Raw genomic sequence first — 16,123 nt, 5'->3', positions numbered from 1 at the left:
TGCTCAACCCCTTGTGCCACCAGGGAGGCCCATCTATCCAAATTTTAATCTTTAAAATAGAGATTATAATTGTGCTTACCTTTAGTGTTGTGAGGATTAAATATGAAAATGCCAGGTTAATGCATCGCTTAGCACACAAAAACTACTAATTTAGCACCAACTGTAGGACCTGGATTATAGTAGGTATTGGATAATTATTTGTTAATTGGGTTAGTAATTATCAGTGAAAACACTGAGACTTCTTTATAAACTCAGAAATTTGAAATGGTAGTTAAGAATAGCTGTTACACTCCAGTAATTGAATATTGTTGAACTTGGATTAAGGCATGCTAAATTCTGATTGTTACTTTACTGTGCTTGGAAGTGGACTACATATAATTAAGTTACATAACCTCTGGGGACCTCAGTTTCCTCATCTGTGAAGTGAGGATGTTGAAGTAAACTATCTTTAGTGTTATTTCGATAGGTGATTCTCTTCTGGTGCTATCTCAGTTTCTTTCTGAGTTGTTGTCATAATTACAAGTAGTTCTCTTGAGTGATGAAGCATATAGGAATTAAACTACAAGAACTCGAGTCTAATACTGGCAAATTCCTGCTTTATTGTGACCTTAGACAACTAGCCTGACTGGTTCAGTCGCTTTCTTCCTTGATACGGTAATGATCATTGTTGTGCCCATTTACAGTGATGTAGTGAATAGAGTACTGTGTAAATACTAATTATTAGTAACTCTCAACTAAGTTATTTAATCTAGGGTGAGAGATAAAAAAGGTCTATGGATATTTGGGACATTTGTTACTGGCTGGATTCCATTATTAGTAGATATTTTAAGATAATTAAGGTTGACCAGTGTAATTAAACCAACAACCTAAAAATCTTTTGCAGGATTCAAAATTGGAAATCTTTTTAAATTGTCTTACTTTTTGAAAAAAATCTTTTAAAGTATAAGCTATTTAGTAAAATAAATCAGTCTGTAGTTCTTAGACTTCCTTTCTAAAATATATCATTTCTGTAATGTTCTCTGTAAAGTTGAAAAGAATAGGCAAAAGAAACAAAAATGGCATTTTTTTTTTTTTTTGCTACCTTATGGTATATTGTGTACAGGTTTCTAATAAAGCCTAACTTTCATTCCCTTTAAAATGATAATGTAGTCAGTCATTCCATGATTACAGTATGATCTATGATATGACTAATCATGTGGGAAGAAATTAGATTCCTGCCTCATAGACCTAATTAGATTAGCATAGTTTTTCCTTCTTTGGTTTTGTTTTTTTTTTTTTTTAAGATTTATTTATTTATGCATACAAGAGCTGGGGTACAGGCGGGGTGGGGGATGAGACGATTCCCCAGAGACAGAGTGGGGAGCAGAACAGGCAGACTGACCGAAGTACACTCCTGAGGGGAGCATTGGGCGATCGAGTCAGGCGAGGTCTGCTGCGCCATGTGGGTTGCACCCTGGCCAGCTGGGGATTGAACTTGTGCTGCAGAGGCTGCTGATTGCTTCATAGTGCGGTGCTTAACCCCTTGCATCACGAGGGAGGCCCCAGATGAGATAGTTTTTTTGAGTTGCCATATCCTGATTAGCAAAAATGCAAGAAAATAGTCAGGTAATATAGTTTGGTGACAGTTATTTTCTGGAAGGCAGTAGGCAGTGTGTAACAAAGATCTAGGATTGACCTAGAATTTTGTTTCTAGGAGTTTATATTAAGGAATAAAATATATGTAAAAGCAACTACAAAGTTGTTCTTTGTAGCACTGTTCATGGCAGCAGCAGGTATCTTAGTGTCTAAACATTTAGAGATGGTTGAGTATGTTATGGCATATCCATGCAATTGAATATTATGCAGCCATTGAAGTTGTTACAGGTTTCTTTTTTTTAAGAAGTGGAAAAATAATAGAAAAGTACAAAAAGACAAATTCTTGTTTTTATATGTAGAGTTAACTTCTATTAAGTGTTAACATTAGTGGTCATATTTGCACCCTTTGGTTACCACCTCATCTCCTTTCTCCCTCTTCCCAGGGCTAACCACCATCATGGACCTGATACATCCTTCCAAGTTTATTTTAAGTGTGTGTGTGATACTATTTTGTAGTTTTAAACCTTTATTTGTCATTATTACATAACTTCCTTCACTTAACATTAACACATTTCATGTTTTAATATATCATTTATTTATTTTATTAGTAACAGCTATATATAGTGACATGTTACTGTGTCCCTTTTGATTAGGATTTGGGTTATTTTTTTTCACTGAAAGTACTGAAGTTGGCATCCTGTACTTGTCTTGTTTTGCACATGGGCATAGGTTTTTTTCCCAGGTCCAATTGCTGCTACTAATCAACCTCACTGTGCATTATTCTAGTTACTATCAATTTGCTGTCAAAGTTGAGATTCTTGCTGCTATGTGAAAGTGTTCATAATTTAATAATAAAAACTAAGTTGAACACTTAGTAGAGTTTTTGTTTTGTGATAAATGCTTAATATAGAAAAACCAAGTTAGAAAATAAGGTAATCGGAAGAATCCCTATATGGTGTCATTAAAAGTTAATCTGGGCCTCCCTGGTGGCCCAGCGGTTGAGCGTTGGGTTGCGAAGCTGCCCGCAGTCTCTCTGGTGCGATTTGATCCCCGGCTGCTCCCCGGCCACAGGAGGAGGGTCCCGCATGGCGCGCAGACCTCTCCTGCCGCCCTCCCGCTACTCCCCTCAGCAGTGTACTTTGGTTCTTCTGCCTGCTCTGCTCCTGGCTCTGGCTCTGGTGAATTCTCTCACCCTCCCGCACTTCTGACTGTACCCAGTGCTTGTATAGATAGATAGATAGATAGATAGATAGATAGATAGATAGATAGATAGATAGATAGATAGATAGATAGATAGATAGATAGATCTATCTTTTAAAAATATAAATAAAAGTTAATCTAGGGCCTCCCCGGTGGCGCAGCAGTTGAGCGCTGGGTTGCGAAGCTGCCCGCGGCCTCTGCGGCGCCGGTTCGATCCCCGGCTGCTCCCCGGCCACCGGAGGAGGGTCCCACATGGCGCGCAGACCTCTCCTGCCGCCCGCTGCTCCCCTCAGCAGTGTACTTCGGTCCTTCTGCCTGCTCTGCTCCCCGCTCTGGCTCTGGTGAATTCTCTCACCCTCCCGCGCTTCTGACTGTACCCAGTGCATGTATAAACAAAACAAACAAACAAATAAAATAAATAAATAAATAAAACATGCCTCTATAAAAAAAAAAATTAATCTATATACAGGGAGTCAGAAGTAAAGTTGTGCCTTCTTTCTAGGTCTTACTATTAAAAAAAAAAAAAAGAAGTAAAGTTGTGAAAACAAGATCACAGTGGTGGTGTTTGTTTGTTTTTTGGTTTGTTTGTTTGTTTGTTTGTTTGTTTGTTTGTTTTTTTTGGCAGTACGACCAAGTAGGCTTTACTGGAGCTGACCTTTCTGCGTATTACTGTGTAGTTTGGACAAAACCAGAAGAAGAAAAAAAGACCTAAAAGCACTGGAAAATGAACAAAAGTAGTCTAATTCTAAAAAATGACTTTTAAGAAAAGATAGCAAGAAATTAGTTGTCCATCTTCATTGCTTTTAGCCAGAGGACAGGCCAAAATTGACATCTTGAGTGTTGGCTAAAACTTTCATAGAAAACTTAACAGGGCCTCCCTGGTGGCGCAGGGGTTAAAAACAGCGCTGTCACTGTCGGGCTGTCCTGGGAGCTAACCCACATGGCCTCTCCTGTCTTGCCTGCTGTTCCCCTCAGCAGTGTATTTCAGTGGATCTGCCTATTTTTTTCCCCACTCTCTCTGGTGAATCCTCTCACCCCCCTGCACCCCTGGCCTACACCCCAGCCAAAGCCAGGATGGAGCAACCAGGAGGTAAATTCTGTCAGAAAAACAAAGCTCTGTGTTCTTAGGAAAAAAGGAAAAAATAGGGTAGGGGCCTCCCTGATGGCACAAAGGGTTAAGTCTTAGCACTATGAAGTTCTTGGCAACCACTGCAGCAAGAGTTCGATCCCCAGCCAGGAAGCTGACCCACATGGTGCAGCAGACCTCTCCTGTCTCACCTGCTGCTCCCCTCAGCAGTGTATTTGAGTGGCTCCACCTGTTCTGCTCCTCACTCTGGTGAATCCTCTCGCCCCCCTGAACCTCTGGTTTACACCCCAGTTCTTGTATGCATAACTACATAAATAAATAAATCTTTTAAAAGAAAAAAAAAAGAAAACAGATAACAAAATTCAGGTTAGTGACAACCACTCAACCACTGGAAAGTGAGGGGAGGAAGAACCCAGGAAAGGCAGAACCCAGAAGGGGAAAGCCTAAAATTCCTTGTGTAAGCCTCTGTTAATTCCTGAAAACTTGTGTGCATGGAAGATTACAGGCAGCCCAGCCAAAGAGAACTGAATTAAGATTTTGAGGCATTACCCAAGAGACAAAAGTTTGAAGTTTGGGTGCAGCCAAATTTAATAAAATACTGAAACAGAAATACCAGTACTCCAGCAGAATATAACAGGATAAATCCAAAGCTACACAACATTTTAGAAACCAGGAAAACATGGCCCTGTCCAAATAAAAACCACACAACCAACAGAAACTGACTTCATATATTCAAATTGGTAGAGTAAGGCGTAAGGCAGCTGTTATAACTGCTCAAGAAACTGAAGGAAAATACGCTTGTGTTGAATGAAAAGAATGGAAATCTGAATTGAGATGATGGTGAACTTGGTAATAGATAAAAAGATAAAATCGTCCAACCTGACAAACAGGAAAGTATTACCTGAGTTTCACAGGCCTGTGGAACAATATTCTAATCTAACTCAAATAATTGGAGTCCCAGGAGAGGAAAATGAAAGACTGGAGAATACATTTGAAGATAAAATTGTGAAACTTTGCTCATATTTTATCAGAAACACACTGTTTAAAGAAGTTTAGCACTAGGGGTTAAGTCTCAGCACTATCACTGCCTCCACCTGAGTTCAATCCAACCCACATACTGCACAGCAGACCTCTCCTGTCCTGCCTGCTGCTCCCCTCTCTGTCTCTGGTGACTCTTCTCACACGCCTCCATCTCTGGCCTACACCCCAGTTCTTCTATGCAAAAAATAAAATAAAAATAAAGAAGCTTAGCAAACACCAACTAAGATGAGGACAAGGGAAACCATATCTTGGTATGTCACCAAGACCCTCATGCTCAGTGATTTGCTAGAAAGACTCACAGGAAGGAAAAGCTGATATATTCAGTTAACAGTTATTATAGTGAAAGGACACAGTTTAGAATTGGCAAAGGGCACATGGGATAAACCAGGAGAACCAGGTGCAAGCTTCCAGGTGTCTAGTGGAGTACCACATGGATGTCCTTAATTTTCCTGTCAACTGTAATGGGACAACATGTCCAAAGCATTGCCAACTAAAGAAGTTCACTCAATCCTTGGTGTCCAGGATATCCTGCGGCGCCTACAAGATTGACCTCAACAACCCCAGACCCACAGAGCAAAAACAAGGATTTGTCATAACTCATAGTTAGGATAAACCTGTATGGTCACACTGGTATGGCATGCCAAGGCAGGGCATGCAAAAATACTAACAGCCAGAATAGTCTAAGGATTCCAAATTTGTTTCCCAGGAGCCAGCCAATGGCCAGTACTGAAAACTAACCTTTCTTTGGTAGGTGCAGGATTTGGGGCATTCCAGGCCCCAGGTTTAACTCCTGCGCAATATAGTATAAACATATTACTGTAATTAAAAGTGAGAAGGTAGCGAAAGAAAAGTGACACAGGGAAAGACAATTATAATTAGAACTTGTATCTCACTAGAAATCACAGATACCAGAAGACAGTGATCTAATACCTTTCCAAATGTGCCAAACAGGGAAAGAAAAATTTAACTAGGGTATTTTATTTAGTAAGAGTGCCCTTGTAAAATTAAGACAAAATTAAGACATTTTTAGATAAAGGGAAACTAAGAGAACTTGTCACCAGAAGACCTGAAGCGCTGAAGGAGATTGTTCAGTTAGAGAGAACTGGTACTTTGGGGAGGAATAGAGCATCAGAAATGACAAAGATGAATGACTTTTCCCCTCTTAGTTTTTTTTAAAACATATAGTACTGTTTAAAACAGGAAATATAGGGCCTCCCCTGGTGGCGCAGCGGTTGAGCGCTGGGCTGCAAAGCTGCCCGCAGCCTCTGCAGTACCGGTTTGATCCCCGGCCGCCGGGGAGGGTCCTACATGGCGCGCAGACCTCTCCTGCCGCCCGCTGTTCCCCTCAGCAGTGTACTTTGGTCCTTCTGCCTGCGCTGCTCCCCGCTCTGGCTCTGGTGAATTCTCTCACCCTCCTGCGTTTCTGACTGTACCCAGTGCATGTATAAATAAATAAATAAATAAATAAATAAATAAATAAATAATCTTTAAAAAAAATAAAAAATAAAATAAATAAAACAGGAAATATAATGAATGTTGAGATAATGTTCATTTCACATAACAATCTATAATAGAAGAAAAGAGCCTGTGGACCTATGCTTTAGTAAAGATTTCTACTTTTTATTTTCTTTAAAGATTTATTTATTTATTTATACAAGCACTGGGTACAGTCAGACACACGGGAGGGTGAGAGAATTCACCAGAGTCAGAGCGGAAAGCAGAGCAGGCAGAATGACAAAGTACACTGCTGAGGAGAGCAGCAGGCGGCAGGAGAGGTCTGTGCGCCATGTGGGACCCTCGCTGGCAGTCGGGGATCGAACCAGTGCTGCAGAGGCTGCTGGCAGCTTCGCAACCCAGCTCTCAACCGTTGCACCACCAGGGAGGCCTGATTTCTACTTTTTTAATGAAGTGGTACAATGTTAAAGTACACTGAAAGTCAAGACCACTAAGACGATCATGCAGAGACATATAGCTAAAAAAAGTAATAGCTAAATTAAAATCTTCAGATAATCAAAAAGAAGGCAAGTAAGAACGGGGGAACAAGACAGGAAATGTGAGAATAATAGGGGTGACTTAACCAGATCAGTATCAGTGAACTAAACACTACAGTCAGTAGGTGGGCAGCGACAGACTGCATAGAAATGCTAGGCCCAACTCCTTGCCAACAATTGAGGACAAGCTTTAAATATAAAGACACAGGTTGGAAGTAAATGGATGGAAATAAAAATATCCCAGACACATGTGAAAGCACATCAGGCAGAAGTAAACACAGGAATACTAAAGGTATCAGAAATGAAAAGTGATACTCATCATGACAGAAGACAGCTGGGAGTCTTGACACGGTAAATATTTATATGCCTAGTGACAGCTTAAATATACAGGAAGCAAAATTGACAGAATTATGGGCAATTTTATAATCATAATTGGAGGTTTTAATGCTTTTCTCAGCTATTGTTCTGACTAGCTACATACACAGACATCTGAAGAGTAAAATCACCCACTTGTTCTGGAAGATATTCATAGTACACTGTACCGTACAGCAGCGGAATACACATTCAAGTGCACAAGGTGCGCTTACAGAAAAGAATTTTGTCACATTCTTGTCATTTGAAACCATGTCATTTATCTGCATTAGTATCCTGTCCAGGAAGTATGCAGTCCTATCCTAGCTGTAGGAGAATATCATTCTCTGACCTGACTAGCACACACTTTCGGTTAGAAATAAGTGTGCAAGGCCTCCCCTGGTGGCCCAGGTGGTTGAGCTCAGGGCTGTGAAGCTGTCTGCTGCCTCTGCAGCGCCAATTTGATCCCAGCCGCCGGCCTGCAAGGGTCCCACATGGCGCGGCAGACCTCTCCTGTCTCGCCTGCTGCTCCCCTCGGCAGTGTATTTTGTCAGTCTACCTGTTCTGCTCCCCGCTCTGTCTCTGGTGAATCCTCTCACCCTCCCGCACCTCTGGCCTGTACCCCACTTCTTGTATAAATAAATAAATCTTTTTAAAAAAAAGTGTGCAGGGGCCTCCCCAGTGGCGCAGTGGTTGAGCACTGGGTTGCGAAGCCACCCGCGGCCTCTGTGGCGCCAGTTCGATCCCCGGCTGCTCCCTGGCCACCAGAGGAGGGTCCCACATGGCGCGCAGACCTCTCCTGCCGCCCACTGCTCCCCTCAGCAGTGTACTTCGGTCCTTCTGCCTGCTCTGCTCCCCGCTCTGGCTTTGGTGAATCCTGTCACCCTCCTGCACTTCTGACTGTACCCAGTGCATGTATAAACAAAAACAAACAAATAAATAAATAAATAAATAAATAAATAAAAAGTGTGCAAAGGCATACACTCACTTTTAAGTTTGATTGGACTTTTGGTGTTAAGTTTGACTGGTTCTGATGTGTTCACAGGCTTAAATCTAGACTTCTTAATTGGAGAATTTAGTAGTTCCTCAACATTTGCAAAGAACCAGCTGGACCCCAAAAGGATAGAAAACTAAAACAGAATCTTGCATCTATCCAATCCATCATGACCCAGCACTGAATTAGTTATCATTAGTTATGTTCTTTAGATGACTAAGTCTAAACATTCACATTTTCAGGTCCACTTAGGTTTTGTTGGGGAGAAGTAAATAGTCAATGCCATTTTGTTTTCTGTGCTTTCTGAAGTTGAAATTAGGGCAAAGGTGATGTTATTTTAGTGAATGAAAAACTCCCCCGACAGTCTGAGAAGAATGCTAGTTTGAAAGGGGTTCCTACAAATTTCTTTGGCCTACTGCCAGCCTCATCTATAGTGGAAAACTTGTGTCTGTCTCTGACAGTGACAGCTTTGTATTCTGTCAATGATCCTTCTGTGCCATTTGATGGAAATGTCTTTGATTAAGGATAAATCTGTAGCAGAGCAGACTATTAACCCATTTCAGCAGTCACAAAAGTTGGATTTAAGTTTATAAACATACATTACCTAGTGTCTTTTGCAATTCAGAGCCTTCATTTATGAATTATTCATATAAAAAGCTTAACTTCCTGTTTCCCTTTTATTAATAAACAGTTTCCCTTTTGTGGTCATAAAATCTGGATTTTTTTTTCCCCTTTAGTTTTTTTTTTTTTTTTAAGATTTATTTATGCATGCAGGAGCTGGGGTACAGGCCAGAAGTGTGGGGGGTGAGAGGATTCACCAGAGACAGTGGGGAACAGAACAGGCAGATTGACCTAAGTACACTGCTGAGGGGAGCAGCAGGTGAGTCAGGAGAGGTCTGCCGCGCCATGTGAGTTGCTCCCTGGCTGGCAGGGGATGCTGCAGAGGCTGCGGACAGCTTCACAGTTGCATCTTAACCCCTTGGGCCACCTGGGAGGCCCTCCCTTTTAGTTTTTTCAACCACATTTAAATTTTCTTAGAGACAGGGTGAATGTTGACAAATTTGAAGAACTAACTCAAGGTAGTAAAAGTACATGGATTCTTGAATTGGAGATTTATTCTTAAAAATGAACTTAAATCTGGGCCTCCCCTGGTGGCAGTTGAGTGCTGGGCTGCCTGCAGCCTCTGCAGCGGTGGTTCCTTCCCCTGCTACCGGCGAGAGTCCCACGAAAAAAAAAAATGGACTTAAATCTGATTGGCTAGTCAACCTTGAAATTTCCATTCTTTTCAGAATAAGCATTTGAACAACTTTTTTTTCCTCCCTATGAAGTGTATGCTTGGAAGACTAGATTAAAATCAATTGACCTGGGCCTCCCTGGTGGTGCATGGGGTTGAGCATCATACTATGAAGCGAGCCGCAGCCTCTGCAATAGGAGTTCAATTCCTGGCCCTCCCGGGAGCAACCCACATGGCGCAGCAGACCTCTTCTGTCTCGCCCGCTGCTCCCCTCAGCAGTGTATTTCAGTCAGTCTGCCTGTTCTGTTCCCTACTCTGTGTCTGGTGAATCTTCTCACCCCCCACTGGTCTGTACCCCAGCTCTTGTTGCATAAGTAAATCTTCAAAAAAATAAAATCAGTTGACCTTTGGGAATGACCGGAGTTGGAGTCAAACCAAGAGCTTTCACCAAATTCAGTGATAAAAATCAGTGGGGTAAGGAATCAAAAGATTTACTGCTGTTCACGCTTGAATTGGCGGAACTTTTTCCTTGTCCTTGAGATTGCCATTGGACATGTTGGTGCCCTCTTTTGATGTCAGAAGGGTACTGCAGCTGGCATTCCAGAAGTTTTTAAAATAAAAGCAGTAAGTCGTATATAAAAGATTTGGAAAATAAAATTAATCACTGATAATTCTACCAGTAATATAAACACTCTGGGTAAATGCAGACATGCTTTAGTAGATATTTTATCTGCCATTAGCAAAATATAATTAAGGTAACTGAGGAATGGTTAGTTTTACTTACATAAAGAATTGTAAAAGAGGCTGTATAATATGCTGAGATAGGGTGTATTGTATGTTGAAATGGATTATAAGGAATAAGAGACATAATTAGTACAATTATAACATTTTAAACTTGTTGAGACACAATGAAAAAAGTAAAAATCTTTCAAATTAAAATAAATTTTAGGTAGTCTAATATTGAAGTTATAACCTTGAAAAGTAAGGAAACACTGACTTCGCATTTTCTACAACTTTTGGGTTTCATTTTTTTAGTACCCACTGAATGAACTAGCTTTGGTCAAGTTTTCATTCTTGTCTCTAAGATAGTGTTCTAGACTAGCACTTTGTTATTCATTGGTACTCAATTTAGAACTACTTTCTTGTGGATGGATTTAAGTGGGTGAACTTTGTCAGACCTTGGCATGTGCCTGTAGGGGATGAGGGAGAAGGCAGAGTGAGCCCTGTGTTCCACATCTCTGTCTTGGGTTATTGGGTGGGTGGTAGAACTTTGTGAATGGGGAAACAGTGGCAGGGGCAGATAAAATATTCATTGGTATGTGGAGTTGGAGGCGTTAAGAGATATCTCTAAGTGCTACCTTTCTTTCCTTGGTTTCAAATTTTCACCTGTATGTCCTGTATGTCAAGAGCTCCCAAATCTATGCTGCTTCAGTCTGCACTGTAGGCTTATGTATCTGTTGCCTTTACCTCTGGCTGGCTGTCTCTCTCTCTCCTTCCCCTCTAAATTTAATCATAGGGCCTCCCTGTGGGGTCTCTTACCGCTGTGGCCTGACTTACATCCCCAGGCAGGGAGCTAGGCTTGTTGTTCGCCTTGTTAATTTTTGTATCAGACCCTTTTTTGTATCAGTGAATACAAAGGTAAGCTTGGACTGGTTGGATTATTAAGTCTGAATTCATAGTAAAAGACTCAAATTTAAAGATTTACCTTACATTATTTTTCTTCCTTTTCTCTAGCTTTGCTTCATACTTACTGTTTTTAATTTGTTAGAATAAGCAATAGAAGAGCAAAAATGATATATATTAACTTGTGGTCATTTAAAAAAAATTTTAAATTTTATTGAGGTATAATTAATATGCAGTAAATTGCACATTTTTAGAATATACAACTTGGTAATTACCCAGTCAAGATCATTAACATCTCCACTACACAGAAGTTTGTAATCCCTCCCTCAGGCCAATCATTGATCTTTTTGCTATCAATAGATTGATTTGTATTTTCTATAATTTTTTTAAAGATTTATTTTTATTTATGCATATAAGAATAGGGTCTAGGCCAGAGGTGTGGGGGGTGAGAGGATTCACCCAAGACAGAGTGGGGAGCAGAACAGGCAGATTGACTGAAATACACTGCTGAGGGGAGCAGCAGGCGGGATAGGAGAGGTCTGCAATGCCATTGGGTCAACTCCCTGATCAGGGATCAAACTCAGGCCACAGTGGCTGGTGGATAGCTTGATAGCACTGAGACTTTAATCCTGTGCCACTTGGAAGACCCTGTTTTCTATGATTTTATATAGAGAGGTTTTTTGTTGTTTGTTTTTTTTTTTTTTTGGTTTGACTCCTCTCACTCAATCAAATTAGTTTGAAGGTTATCCATGTTGATGGAGTGTATTGCTGAGTAGTATTTTGTTTGGATATACAATCTGTTGATATTTGAATTTTCAGTTTTGCCTATTTTATCAATAAAATTGCAGTGACCGTTTATATACAAGTCTTTATGTGGACATAATATATTCTCTTGGGTAAATAAGAACCTGCCAAATTGTTTTCCAAAGTGCTTTGCATTATTTTACATACCAGTTATCCATGTATGAGAATTCTGATTCCTCCATCCTCACCAGCATTTGGTATGATCAATTTTTTTTAATTCTAGACATTCTACTAAGGGCATAACGCGGTCTTTTTGACATTTCCCTAATAACTAATTGTGTTAAGCATCTTTTCATGTGTGTGCCCCCCATCCATATATCTTTGTTGAAAGGTAGCTTCAATTTTTTTTTTTTGAAAGATTTATTTATTCATTTATTTATACAAGCACTGGGTAGTACCAGTCAGAAGCACGGGAGGGTGAGAGAATTCATCAGAGCCAGAGCGGAGAGCAGAACAGGCAGACTGACAAAGTACACTGCTGAGGGGAGCAGCGGGCGGCAGGAGAGGTCTGCGCGCCATGTGAGACCCTCACCCGGAGATCGAACCAGTGCTACAGAGGCTGCGGGCAGCTTCGCAACCCAGCGCTCAACTGCTGCGCCACTGGGGAGGCCCAGTCTTCAATTTTTTGACTAATTTTTATTGTGTTTTGTTTTTCAAAGGTGATGTAGTCATCGAAATACAAGCCCTTTATGAGATAGATTGTCAGCAATCACTTTCTCCAGTATGTGCACCATCTTTAATGGTGTATTTCAAGAACAGCATTAAGTTTTTATTTTTTTTTAAAGATTTATTTATTTTTGCATACAAGAACTGGGGTACAGATCAGAGGTGCCGGGGGGGGGGGTTGGTGAGAGGATTCACCAGAGACAGAGTGGGGAACAGAACAGGCAGATTGACAGAAATATGCTGCTGAGGGGAGGAGCGGGCCAGTCAGGAGAGGTCTGCTGCGGCATATGGGTTGCTTCCTGGCTGGTCGGAGGATTGAACTGGTGCTGCAGAGGTTGCGGACAGCTTCATAGGTTGTGTCTTAACCCTGTGCATCACCAGGGAGGCCCCTCAAAAACAGCATAAGTTGGGCCTCCCAGGTGGCGCAGCGGTTGAGCGCTGGGTTGCAAAGCTGCCTGCAGCCTCTGCAGCGCCGGTTCGATCCCTGGCTGCTCCCCGGCCACCAGAGGAGGGTCCCACATGGCGTGCAGACCTCTCCTGCCGCCCGCTGCTCCCCTCAGCAGTGTACTTCGGTCCTTCTGCCTGCTCTGCTTCCTGCTCTGGCTCTGGTGAATTCTCTCACCCTCCCGCGCTTCTGACTGTACCCAGTGCATGTATAAAACAAACAAACAAACAAATAAATAAACATGCCTCTATAAAAAAAAAAACCAGCATAAGTTTTTAATTTGATACACAATTTATTGTTTTTTCCTATCTTGTTTAAGGTGCTTATTGTAAATAACAATTTTTTCCTTCTAAAAGTTATAAACTACCAGATTTTACATTCTTTAATGATTTGCATTTCACCTGAGGTAAAATCCAAGCACCTTGCCTTGCTCTATGAGTGTGCTCCATGATCCTAACTTCTCCCAGTTTCTCCAACCTTACCCAATGCCACGCTCCCTTTGTCCACTGCTGACCACTCAGCTGGCCTTCTGACCTTTTCCACACACTGCCAAACACCGTCTTCCCCAGGAGACAGTGTATGTGTGTCCTAGCCTTGACTAGTTTGAGGAGAATTACCAGAAAACAGAGGAAAGTTATGGTTTGTGATGTGTCTTGATCATTAACTTGCTTAGCCGGTTTTGAAGCATTTCACAAAAGATACAAAGAACCTGCTGTAAATAAAGGAGCAAGCCATGGGACTTGGGGGGAGAGCACCACAGACTGAGGCTTGGTGTTTTGAACCATCTGTTGTAGCTTTCTCTCTTACCTTCCTTTCAATCAGAAAGGACCCTTCTAGCGCAGACTGTAACTCTGCCATTTATTTTAAAGCCAAGTCCAGGGATACCTGTGCTATCACACAGGTTATATACTGCACACCTCTAGGGGGCACCATTCACGTGTGCTTGTCGGTTTGACTGTTTCTTACGACAGCTTTCCAGCAGGTGGCAGTAAAGTTCTAGCGGACTGAGTGGCTTTTTCTAAGTTGCACAAAGGGTAGATTTGCATTTAGGCTAATGTGTTCTTTGTCTTTTTCCTTCTGATACATCAAGGTCTTTTTTCTCTCTGGGCTCCAGCCTTATCCTCTAAGCTTTTCTTTCTTTTTCCATCTTTTTTTCAAATATTTCAAATTTAAAGAATTGGAAGCATACTACAAAAAACTTCCGTAACCTTCACCCTAGTTTACCAGTTATTAACATTTGGCTACATTGCTTTATTACTCCCTCCCTCTGTGTATACATGTATTTATTTCCCTATCCATGTAAGAGGTGTTTGTAAACATCCTGCACCCCACCCCCGATTCCTTTACCCCTAAATACTTCAGCATGTGTTTCCTTCAAGCAGGAATTTTGTTTACACAGCAACAGTACACTTACCAAATTAAGGAAATTTAACATTGATACAGCCCTTTTATTACTTAGATGTTCTATCTTCAAATTTTTGTTCTAATGATTCTTTTATGGCTGTTTTTACCTCTTTAACCAGTCTCCTCTGGTTAAAGTCTGGTCACACTTTGCATATATATATATATACATGCTGTCAAGTCTCCTGTTCTCCTTTACTCTGAGATGCCAGTTGTTTTGAAGGCTGCTACTCAATCTGGATTTCTCTGGTATGTCTTCATGAGATCCGGGTTATATGTTTCTGAAAAGGATGCTGTAGAAGTGGCGCTGTGTTCAGAGTGCATCGTGTCAGGAGACACATGGTGTCAGACTGTTCCGTTACTGGTACCGTTGATCCTTTAAACATTCTGTGTTGAAACTGTTCTTGCAGTCCTAAGAACTCTGATTATAGGACATCTGCTCAGTGTTTGCTCTTGTAAGAAAGAGCATTCCTTCAGCAGTCTTTTTCCAACAGGTGAGCCTAAGTTCCTCCCAGTTCTTGCTGTGCTTTATGGAATCACTCTCTGGACCTCTCTACTTTCCATCAGAAATCATAATTCCTCCTCTTTTTCAGTAAGTCACATCCCCTAGCCAGAATCTGTGCGTCATCTACAATGTCTTCTATACAATCAACATATCTTTAGTGCTTTCTTAGTTTCAAGTTCAGTTCCTTTGGCTCTAGCAAGGCTAGCAAGGCTAGGGTTCAGAGGGGAGAGTCTATAACTGAATATGGGGAAGAACTAGGTGCCAGTTGGTTACCTTGAATCAGATATAAGTTCATTTTACCCTCAATCACATTCTTCCAGGCTCACCATATTTTGATTATAGTTAAAATATACAAGACATTTGCAATGCTAATAAGCATTCTACATATATTAGCTTTATGTATTCCTTAAAACTACTCAAGGAAATAGATGCCACTTTTTTCATTTTACAGATGAGAAACAGGTTTGGAAAGATTAAGACTATATGACTAAATGAACAATGATGTAAACTATATATATATATATAAATAAATTTTTTTAAAGTACCAGGACTTAAACTCATGTCTCTCCAACTCTAAAGCCTTCTTTCTTCTCTTCCTCATAAGCAAAGAATAGCACAGAGATTGTAGTATGGCTTTTAATGTTAAAGTCAGTGTTTACATATTGAAATTCAAGAATAATAATGTCTTCTAGAGATAATTGTTAGCAGCTTACACCCAGAGCTTTTGAGGTATCTTTAAGTGGAAGAATTTGAATATTTCCAGTTTGATGTCTCCAACCATAAGCCCCACTTGCCTGGGACAGTCCTGGGTTTATACGTATTTCCTAACAGTTATTAATAACATTGCCATTTGTTTTAAAAAGTACCATGGTTTAGGGCCTCCCTGGTGGCACAGCAGTTGAACACTGGGTTGCGAAGCTGCCCGCAACCTCTGCAGCGCCAGTTCAATCCCCAGCCACCGGGAGAGGGTCTCACATGGCGCACAGACCTCCCCTGCCGCCCACTGCTTCCCCCAGCAGTGTATTTCGTCAGTCTGCCTGTTCTGCTCCCTGCTCTGGCTCTAGTGAATTCTCTCACCCTCCTGCGCATCTGGCTGTACCCTGTGCTTGTATAAATAAATAAATAAATCTTTAAAAAAAAAAAAAAAAAGAAGTACCACGGTTTAAATAAATACATGACCCCCTACCTATGATCTGACTGAGTTCT

General features: G+C 41.1%; 1 protein-coding gene across 1 annotated transcript in view; it reads left to right on the top strand.

Annotated features, from left to right (window-relative positions):
* LOC119250113 (reticulon-3-like) overlaps positions 1 to 16,123 on the top strand; it is a 43,522-nt gene that overhangs the window by 20,775 nt on the left and 6,624 nt on the right.

The sequence above is a fragment of the Talpa occidentalis genome, unplaced genomic scaffold (assembly GCF_014898055.3).
Source record: "Talpa occidentalis isolate TD23 unplaced genomic scaffold, MPIMG_talOcc4v2.1 talOcc4.17, whole genome shotgun sequence".
NCBI classification, from domain to species: Eukaryota; Metazoa; Chordata; class Mammalia; order Eulipotyphla; family Talpidae; genus Talpa; species Talpa occidentalis.
Note: the sequence above shows the minus strand (reverse complement) of the source record. Positions and strands in the feature narration are given on the sequence as shown.